At 41.2% G+C, this 9,512-nt stretch overlaps 1 non-coding gene across 1 annotated transcript; it reads right to left on the bottom strand.

Annotated features, from left to right (window-relative positions):
- Positions 1-3,738: 3,738 nt before the first annotated feature.
- On the bottom strand, positions 3,739-3,845 carry LOC131252274 (small nucleolar RNA R71). The gene has a single exon (XR_009174307.1). It is a non-coding gene; the product is annotated as a small nucleolar RNA R71 (small nucleolar RNA).
- Positions 3,846-9,512: the final 5,667 nt, after the last annotated feature.

Raw genomic sequence — 9,512 nt, 5'->3', positions numbered from 1 at the left:
GTTGAGGGTCAAATATTGCATATCAGACCCAGTTGTTGCCTAGATTTATAAACATGGTACCGTTTAATAGCTCATTTTAATCATGTTTCTGTTGCAAGGTAGAATTGCGAGCTGGGACTGGATCGGGATGCTAAAAATATGGAATTAACATTCAGAATGCACCAAGGCAAGTGACAGAACCCAGGAGACCAAGATCGATGGATGTGCACGCCATGGATTCAAGAAAATTAAGAAACTGAAGCTCAAGCGGCCTGAAAGTCAGCCAGAATGCAAGATCACTGGGTTTCCATCATCTGTTCGGCTCAAAACTTTATTCATGGCTTGAGGACTAAAAAATAACCGTACACGTCAAATTTTAGCCATTGGATCCCTCTGGAAGTGGCCCAACGCTCAGATCAGCCCATAAACCATTGATTTTGGGCCCACCTGAGATATGGATTACTTAAAATTTGGTCTCAACCTATTATCTGAGGAGACAAGACGGATGGATGGAGCGGATTTCTCATGAACATCACAGTTTACTCCGCATGTACAGCGCGTGTACATGAGGTACAGCGCCCGCGCCGCACCGGACGGTCAGCCCGGTCAAAGCCGGGCTGACCCGAGCCGTCTTCCTCGCAAAGGCAGCGTCCAACGCTGTCCGATCATTTTTTAATCAGTGGGCCCTGTCCATCATTCAAAAGAAATATCCTAACCGTCCATTTGATCCGTAGGATGGCCAAGACCCGTGCCTAGGTGTCCTTTTAGTCCCATGCACGCAAACACATGTAGATTGCATAAAAACTCAGGAATGGACGGTGGGAGTAAAGATCGCATGGGCCACACCGAATCCAACATGAAGCTAGCCAAATCTTAGTGGTTTTTCGAGGTGGATCGAATGGTCGGAGTGGATTCTACACCTTGTATCAAGAGATGGTCCGCCGACCATCACAGCGCTCAAACGCGCAGGCTCTGTTTCGCAACAGAGCCTGTGGTGGATTGTTGTGGGCCACCCTCTGAGGTGATCGATCCAATCTGGACCGTCTAGTGGACTCCAAAGAGGCCTGTAACCATCACCTAGGTGGAAAAATTTCAAAAGACAGTTTGAGATCAATTTGGATTGTTTAAACATCGGACGAACGGCGGCGAGGTAGATCAGACGGGCCGCACCAAGAGACAGCCAAAACCATCTATTCCCAGTGTTTTTTCAGCAAGCATTCAATAGACGGAGTGGATTTATCAAAGTATAAGCGATGTGGGCTCCACCATCCGATCAGCGCAAGTACGTTGCGCAATCTGTTTATGCAGTCCGGGAAATTCAAAAATTTCGGACAGCTGTGGCCCATCATCCTTGATCGGATGAACGATCTGAACCATTCATGTGGAGCCCACGCTAGCCGAGACCCCAGCCATGAGGAAATTTCAAAGCCAAGCCTGTACGGTCATCCCGAAAATAATCAAACGCAAGGTGTTTGGAGCGTCTGAACTGCGTAAAACAGAGGCTACGCACACCTCCAGCAGGACTCTCTCCAGTCGACTCCAAGGCCTTATAAAAGGGGGCAGCTACGGCTTGAAGAGAAGAAAAGGAGAACGGGAAGGTGCGGGAGAGAGTACAGGGAGCTCGGTTGAAAGGCTGGACGTACGGCTGGCTTGGGTTTGGGCTGGAACGTGAAGACAAGGAGAAGGAAAAAAGGAATGTTCTTGTTTTCTTTTTCTTATTTTTACTGGCTGTTTTTTTTCCTTTTCTTCTTTCTCTTATGATGCCTAAGGTTATTAGCCTAATCATGTTGGGCTAAACCTCTTAGCTAGGGCTAAGAGGTGAAGCTTGTAGTCTGATGGGAGGGACTTTGCTTGTGCCTATTGTTTAGACTGACTGATGTTGATTTTTGTTCAAATTAAAAGAAATACTTTCAATTATTTTTAATGGTTTGTTGTGACTGAAATTACAATAGATCTACGATGGTTTTGAGTATTTCTTTCCCTTTTTATGTTTATGAAGTCAGGAAGCCCTGTTGTTCATCATTGTTCCATGGGCATGGTAGGATGACAGTACCCTTCCTGATCTTCATACATTGTTGATTGGTTGGTAATTAGTTTAATCCTGTTGTTTGCTTTGTCTCCTGGGCATGGTTAGATGATGGAATCCATTCTAATTCATATACCTTTCATCTCTTGAAAACCAGATCAAGTAAGTTCAGTTTGAATTCCATAATCCTTGATGCAGGCATAAGATCTCCCTAATCTCTACAAGTGGATCCTCTGAATCCCTAGTTTCCTTCCTCTGAATTCCTTAAAGTTTTAGATAATTATTCCACAATTATTTCTTAAATTCTATTTGGTTTAGATCACATCTTAGTCTAGTTCTAGTTCTACTTGGTTTCAGATAACGTACAGGTATCAGTCCCTGTGGATTCGACCTCGGTCTTACCGAGTTTATTACTACATCACAACCCTATACTTGGGGAGTGAACAAGTTTTTGGCGCCGTTGCCGGGGACTGACGGTTACGATTCTCTGAAATTAATTGGTTTTAGGATTTGTTTAAGATTAGGATTTTACTAACCTTAGTTTATTTATTTATTTTTATTTGAGTTCAAAAATAACTTGTTTCCTGTTTTATAGGATCTTGACATAAGTTTCTCAATTGGTAATACATTCCTAATCTCTCTACTTTTTCCTATTTTTAGAATTAGGGTTTAAATTTTAGAAATTTTCTAATTCTAGTATCCTCCCTTCTGTAGGAAATAGTTTATTTTTAGAAACTAACTTTCTATTTTTAACTCTTTTAAAATCTAAATTGTTTCCTAAATTATTTTTAGAATTTTTGTTTAGAAACTAACCTTCCTATTTTGTAGGCCTTTAAAATAGAAATTTCTAATTCGGTAAGCTCCTTCTCTACTTCCTATTTTTTTCAGTTCTCTTTTAGTAATTTACTTTCTAGTTTAGGACTTGCCTTATTTATTTTAGAAATTTTCACTTTCTTTTAGGAATTCTTTCTTTTAGAAGCTAGTTCACTTCTATCTTTCTTTTAAAAGATTGTTCTTCTCTTTTTAGAATTTAACTTATTTTGTTTTATTTTGCAGGTCCTTAACTTAGGGGCTTCAATTTGGTAATTTCTTTCCAACTCTCTCTTTCTTTTTAGATTTTCTTTTCCTTTCTTAGGATTAAGCTTTGAATTTGATTGAGGGCTGCGAGTGTTTCATGCCCAAGTGGGCCCGTGACAACACTCGACATCTCTTGACTGAAGGAGGATTGGTTGAGGGGTTGACTATCCATCGCAGGACTAGACATCGCTCGAAATCCCCCTGAGTTAACTGAAGTTATGGCTGAAGACCAACCTCCTCTACTTCCACCAAGGGTGGAGGATACCCAAGATGAGAATGAGGTGCAACAGGCACCCCCGCCTCGTACTCTACGAGATTATCTACAACCGGCGGGAGTGAGTACGCCCTCATGCATGATTTTTCCTGAAAACACAGGACAAATGGACATCAAGCCAGGAGTTATCCAACTCCTTCCCAAATTCCATGGACTTGAATCAGAAAGTCCATATTTACATTTGAAAGAGGTCGATGAGATTATGGCTACATTATGTTTTCCTAATGTATCTGAGGATACAATCAGGCTGAAACTCTTTCCTTTTTCCTTAAAAGAGAAAGCTAAGACGTGGTTACATTCACTGCGTCCTAGATCCATTGGCACATGGAACGACATGCAGAGGGAATTCATAAAAAAATTCTTCCCACATCATAAAACGATTACCCTCAGAAAAGCAATCATGAACTTTGCCCAAAAGAAAGATGAAACATTCTTCCAATGTTGGGAAAGGTTCAAAGATTTGGTCAGTTCATGCTCACAACACGGATTTGAAACGTGGCGCATTACAAATTTTTTCTATGATGGACTGACATCTTCCATGCGTTAAATGGTCGAGACAATGTGTAATGGAGAGTTCATTAATAAAGATGTTGAAGAGGTATGGGACTACCTCGACAGTCTGGCTGAAAAAACACAATCTTGGGACTATTACCCAAAGTCGAACACCACGTCTAGGCCGACTCAATTAAAGGAGAAAGGTGGATTATATCTCTTGAAAGAAGAGGATGATCTCAATACAATGTATAAAACTCACCAAAGAAAAGCTAATTGTGAAGGACAAAAACCAACCAACAATAAAGTCAGCTCAAATAGCTAACAGAAAAAGAAAAGGAAAAGAAAAGTATAACTTAAGCAGCCATCCCATGGTTAGCATGTGGTATCCTGCTAATGTGTACATGAAGCAGTCAACTTGAAACAGAGGATCTATTACCTCACCCGCTGCTGCCTTAAAGTGAATATAAATGGCAGATGCTTCCACGCCCTCAGAAACAAAAGTTCTACTACCACCACTGCCATGAATTGCTGCCTAAACCTGAAAAAGAAAATAAAAAGGAGCTTATGACAAACTGATTCTTCAAGTACTCTTTCATACAATCAACTCTTTCATAATTTGGTTGTTATTATTGTTAGGTAAATACCTGAAGTTGTAGGAATTTGACCAAGAAAATGCTAGATTCAGCATATTGTGGGTTGCTTTCGGCATACCTAAGCTTGATTCTGAATTCTCAATCAAATGCGATTTTTTTTCTTTGATAACTAATATTTAAATAAATAATTTTTTTTAAACAAAAAAAAAGAAAAAAAAAAAAAACTCAAATGGAAAAAAGTTTGGAATCTGCCAGCCCCAACTCATAGAGATCTCATGGCAACTAGTAGCCAAATCGGCAAAACTGTCCAAATTATGATAGATGGACAATAAACTGAGAATTATGCAGACGGCCATTTAATGGCCTGTTAAAGCAAATGTTATCCAGTGATCTGACTACTTCAAACTGGTGTTCACTAGCCAAAGGTTAGGATTCTACAACCACTCTGATTCTTGGATGATGATCAATCTAATCGGGACAGTTTGATTTAAGGCATGCCAATGGTTGAGCTTTAATATAGACATCAACCCATTCTGGGGGCACAGACTCAGGGTCAGTGTAGGGCTAGGGCCCTTTGATACAAGCAAAAAGAATTATTGTTCCAGGAGCACCCGTTTTACAATGAACTGCATATTGTTGAAGATAGAATCTTGTTGTCAAGAAACAACTCTTGAAAGACTCAAGTGATATCACGTAAGAAACAACTTATGAAAGACGGAATTGAGATCTCATGAGGCCCAGTTGAAAAGAAGCTCCAAGCTGAGATTGTGACTTAAGTATGCCGACTGGATGCTCAGTAGGACCCACCTATAGACCTATGCTGTGTTGTGTTGAGGAGTAAGCTTAGGGCTTGATCATGCTTTAATGATCTAGCTACAAATACTCATCATTAGGTGGCAAATGGGACCCACATAAAGATCTGCTTCAGAGAACACTTCGGATTAAAGGCCATAACATGATAAAGACGTGCAAAGTTTGATCGGATGAGCGTTCAAGGAAGAAACATCTCTCATGAGCATTTTATCGAACAGTATGTGTGCATCATTAATCTAACAACATTTTACATACATATCAATCAAAGAGGTCCCAACATACAGATCAAACATGAGTTATCAAGTACGTTAAAGAAAAAAGTCACAAAGGTGAGGAACTCAATCTAGCAAATGTAAATGTGTCTATGAAATCAACTAACCTAGATCAAGAACTGATAGAACAAACTATCAAAAAACTAAAAAGAAAAAACTAAAGGAAAAATATACTCCAAAAAATCCACATGGAAGAAGCATCAACTAATAATTCCAGATCTATAACATTTTATAACTTAAAAAATAAGAAAAAATATACTCCCAAAAATCCACATCAGGAAAATGCTATAGATTTCAAACTCTAAATGCTATAAAAGAAAGAACATTTCTTGCCAACCCAAATCAGCATCTATAACTTCACATAGACAAAATCATGCTAAGATATATATATATAAACCCTGATTAGAAAAATGGAAACAGAGGGGTTTTGAAGAAGATCGCCTCTCTTGCTCAGTCGTACCCTGAATCTAAGCTTTGGTGACCTTCTCGTTGACGTTCAAGCTCCGAGTTGCGAACTTGACCCCAATCGTCGACCTAAACTCATTCCTGGTGAACCTCGAGAGCGGATTTGACTTCCTAACTCCTGAATCATCGATTACAACGACAAAAAGGCAGGAAAGATGGTGGAATTACAAAAATACCTTGGCAGAGCTTCCACGGACCTCCGGAAAGATGACATTGTTGAGGTCATTGATGCCATTACAGAACTCGACAGCCACGATTCTTCACCCTAGCGGCTGCAAGCAGATTAGCACAAGGCCTAGAGCAATGACCACTGCGACCACTGCTGGAGTAGCAGCTTGGCCCTGATCTGCAGCAGTTGGCGCATTCACCACTTGTGCTAGAGGCTCCACACCTGTTACACAGAACGAGAGGGAGATCAAGAGAGGGAAAGAGAGTGAGAGGGAGATCAAGAGAGAGGGTTGAGATCGGGAGAGGGAGATCGAAAGAGATGGAGGGAGAGTGAGAGGGAGATCGAGAGAGAGGGTTGAGATCGGAAGGGAGACGGAGATTGAGACAGGGAGACGGAGACGGAGACGTATAAAGATGGAGATGCGAAATGAGGCATTGTAGGGCTTTTGGCGCAAGGAAGTGTTTAAAATCCATCGGTAGTCTATGGCAGATAGAGCAACGTGCCTCTTGGGCCTTGTGGGGTCCACTCAGAGTTTTTTAATCGAATCCATTCCGTCCATCTATTTCAAAATAAAATAATAAAAGAAAATAATAAGAAATAAGAAAATCAAACACTCAATTGGGACACACCAACAAAACAGTAGAAAGAACAACGCATAACACAATGACTCTGGTACGGATGATTACCGTGTCAAATCGGGAACGGCTTAGAGCCGTTTTTGAACCAAATTCTCAACCGTACCAGATTGATGATTTTGGTGTAGTGACATGCCGTCCATATTGTCCACAACAACATTAGTATTAGGATAAACTGAAAATACAAATATTAACTTGATTCAAAACTTTTTCGGCCTCACAAATATTTCAACTGTCAATGTTAAATCCTCATGTTTGCAGCCCACTTGAGTTTTAGGTCCGGCTCATTTTTAGCCTTATATCCTAAAATGATCGAGATAGATTTCTCACAAATATCAATGTAAGCTCTGCCTGGATCCTTAGCACATAAAGTTCTTGCAGAAGGCTTTAGCAGGAAGATAATAAAATTACCCATATTTGAAATATTTAGGGGCTATAAAAGTTTCGAATCATTGTAATATTTGGGTCCTAGTTCATTAGTATGGATGTCATTTAAGCATTACTGTCCACCCAAAGAAGTTTCTTCGTATAAATTTCCCTACTCACATTTTCCCTTGGTACGGCACACTTGAGTCTTATATCCTAATTACTTATTTCAAGTTATAAAATGAGCTCATAAAATGGATAGATGGGTGAAATTCTCTCTAGGTAGACCCACCTAGACTTCCACGGTAAAAACTTCCTACGGAGGGCTTTACAGAAAAACCACTGGGTCCCATCATAAAGTTAGGGACTAAAAATCAGTGGACGACCGTTCAAGTGGGCTGCCGCACCATGAAAGCAGCGGAAGACAACGACCACACGCCAGCGAGGCCAGTGTGTTGACATCACCAAGTTCTGTAAGTCTCATCATGAGTATGAGTTATATCCAAACAGTTTATCCACTTGGCGATCTCATCATAAGGTTTGAGCCGAAAAATAAGATAGATACAAAGATCAAGTGGACCACAATGCAAAAGGTAGTGGGAGTTTGAACATCTACCATTAAAAATCCTTTTGGGGTCACAAAAGTTTTGGATATAATATTTGTTTTACCTCTTCATCCAGTTTAGTGTGACCTCATGAACAGATTAGATGAAAAATAAATGTTATAGTGGGCCTTACATATGTTTTAACAGTGAGAATCATTGTCCCCGCTTCTATTTGTAGTGTGGTCCACTTGACATTTGATACGACTCATTTTTGGGATAATGAGCTAAAATGATCTCGCCAAATGAATAAACGGTGTAGATATAAAAAATACATTATTGTGAAGCCCATATAACTTTGAACTCCTTTGAATAATTTGTGCAACTAGAAGCTTCGCACCACACGTACCCACACCAGTCAGCTCGCTGGTGTGTGGTACACCAGCCAATCCGCTTCCGCCTACCATTTTTACCGTGGAAGCGGACTGCGCGCTGAGTAGCTCGGTACCCTTAGGGCCTGTTTGGACGGGCGGCCTTGATGGGATTGGATTGTATTAGGATGGATTGCACGGCTTTCAAGATGGTGTCAGTGGATTACATGCAATCCCACTGGATTGCTGCATCCAGCATTGCTACATCCAGCGGCCAGCTAGTGGCGTGTTTGGACGGGCGGGCGGCTCACGGGATTGCATGGAGTGATTGTGTTTGGACGGGCGTGAGATTGCATGCCAAAGGTGTGCAGATTTGGTTTAGATGACATCCAAACCGTTTATAGGGTCATTACCACTGGTGAAATTAAAATATGAAAAAATGAGCCTGACACAGCTTTTATGGTTACAGGAATTTTTCAACGGTTCTCAGTGAATCCTCGTTGTTTCCTCTCGTGTGGCCCATTGGATTCACCTCATTTTTGCTCAAATAGCATAAAATGAGCTGTCAAAGATGATGAAAGGGATAGATTTCTGCACCATCCAATCAGAAATGGTGAGAGGACGGAGCCAGAGGGAGAAAACCTGAAAAGGGGAAAAAGAAAATTAATTTTCTTTTTTTTAAAAAAAAAACCCTCTCCTTCTCCGATCGCCTCTCCTCTCCCTTCCTCCCTTCCTCAATCTTTGTCAAACGGTAAATAATTCTCCCAACGATCCGCCTCTTTGATACAACGATTGAATGCTCATTCTCCAGAAATAGATCATCTGCCATCCATGGATTCATCAAAACCCCAGATTCGCGCCATCTCCTCCCATAGGCTCAGCTTCTCAAATCCCAAGTCCGACTGTGGAAATATCTGGATCTTCATTGCGGCCGTCGTCGTCATCCTTGTTGTTTTCTTTGCGCCAAAAAAGAAAAAACCCTTCATCTAGCATCTCTCCCACCACATGCAAACCCCACAAAGGGATCTTAATCCAGCGAGTTCTCCAACGGGGGATTTCACAATCCCACGGAAAGACGACTGAATCCAGCGAAATCTGCACGCCGTCTTCAATCCCTCGCTGCCCAAACAGACCTGCATACGAACGGGATGGGATTCAACAATCCAATCCCACCTACTCCACCCTACTCCATCTTAGGTCGCTCATCTAAACACGCCCTTAAGGCCCGTTTGGCTGGGTGGATTGGAAGGGATTGAATGGTATTAGGGTGGATGGCATGGATTTCTAAGTAATGATGTGTTGCCGGTGGATTGTCTTAATATCCATGGGATTGTTATGTCCCAAGATTGCTATATCGAGTCTGTTTGGCACCCTTGGCCAATCCCGAGATTAAACCTTCTCATCCTTTCCAATCCCTCGAACCACCAAACACCTC

This window comes from Magnolia sinica, chromosome 7 (genome assembly GCF_029962835.1).
Source record: "Magnolia sinica isolate HGM2019 chromosome 7, MsV1, whole genome shotgun sequence".
In the NCBI taxonomy this organism is placed as follows: Eukaryota; Viridiplantae; Streptophyta; class Magnoliopsida; order Magnoliales; family Magnoliaceae; genus Magnolia; species Magnolia sinica.
This window is presented reverse-complemented; position numbering and strand designations above follow the sequence as displayed.